Genomic DNA, 1,397 nt, shown 5'->3' with positions numbered 1-1,397 from the left:
GAAATTGAAATACTGAAAATATTACCAGAGATGCAAGTGAGAAGTTAACTGAGTGCCTGCAATAAAGGTTAACCAGGCCACCGATGCTTATGGGGATTACTAGTATTACAACCAAAGCATTTCTGCTCTAAACCTCAGTTTTTGAGCTTTTATGTCTATTTTAGATAATCCAATAACGTTAGTGTAACATCATTATTATTGTTATCATTATTATATTGTATTTGTTAAGCACATTTTATGCATAAAGCACTGTTCTAAGCACTAGGGTAGATACAAGTTAATCAGGTTGGATGCAATCCCTATCCCACATGAGGATCATATTCTAAGTAGGAGGGAGAGTTGATGCTCAATCCCCATTTTACAGCTGAGGAAACTGAGGCACAGAGAAGTGTCACTAGGGCTGGGAGTCAGTCAGTCAATCATATTTATTGAACACTTACTGTGTACAGAGCACTGTATGTAGAGCTTGGGAGAGTACAGTATAGCACTATAACAGACACATTCCCTGCCCACAATGAGTTTACAGCCTAGGGTTCTAATCCTGGTTCTGCCACATGTCTGCTGTGTGACCTTGGGCATGTCACTTAACTTCTCTGTGGTTCAGTTACCTCAAATGTAAAATGGGGATTAAATTCCACTCCCTCTTACTTAGACTGTGAGCCCCACATGGGGTAAAGGTCTGTGATCAATCTGATTAACCTGTATCTGCCCCAGTGCTTAGAACAATGCTTGGAACATAGTAAGCATTTAATAAGCACCATAATTATTACTTTCATGTTGTTTCCACTGACATATTTAACTGTGATCAATTCTGACCAGATTATCTGTTTTGCTACACTTGTCTAAAAACTAGCCTTTATTCCCTTTGTAACTGTGCAGCATAGGGTAGTGGAACGAGCTTGGGTCTGGGAGTCCGAGGACCTGAGTTTAATCCCCACTTCACTACTTTCCTGCTCTGTGCCTCGGCTTCCTCATCTGAAAAATGATGATAAAATACCTGTTCTCCTTCCTACTTAGACTGTGAGCCCCATGTGGAACAGGGACTGTGTCTGACCTGATTATCTTGTCTCTATCCCTGGGCTTAGTAGAGTGATCAGCACATAAGCACTTAACAGATACCACATCGATTATCATTATTATTCCTGCCCTAAAGGGATGAATCCTCTGGAATTTGTTATTTTAAACATCCTAGTCTGCATGCCCTTTTTTTCCAATTACCCAAGTCATTTTTATTCTTATCCTATTCTTCAAAGCATGGGCCACCTTATTCAATTTAGTGTCATCGTCAGTCTCAGCAGTTTAAACTCTGTTCCATCAAGCAAGTAGCCATTACTGAAAATACAATTCTAGGTACTAGTCTGATGTCTCCTGTGGATATTCACTTAAAATGTTTTCTA

This window comes from Ornithorhynchus anatinus, chromosome X1 (genome assembly GCF_004115215.2).
Source record: "Ornithorhynchus anatinus isolate Pmale09 chromosome X1, mOrnAna1.pri.v4, whole genome shotgun sequence".
Taxonomy (NCBI): domain Eukaryota; kingdom Metazoa; phylum Chordata; class Mammalia; order Monotremata; family Ornithorhynchidae; genus Ornithorhynchus; species Ornithorhynchus anatinus.
This window is presented reverse-complemented; position numbering follows the sequence as displayed.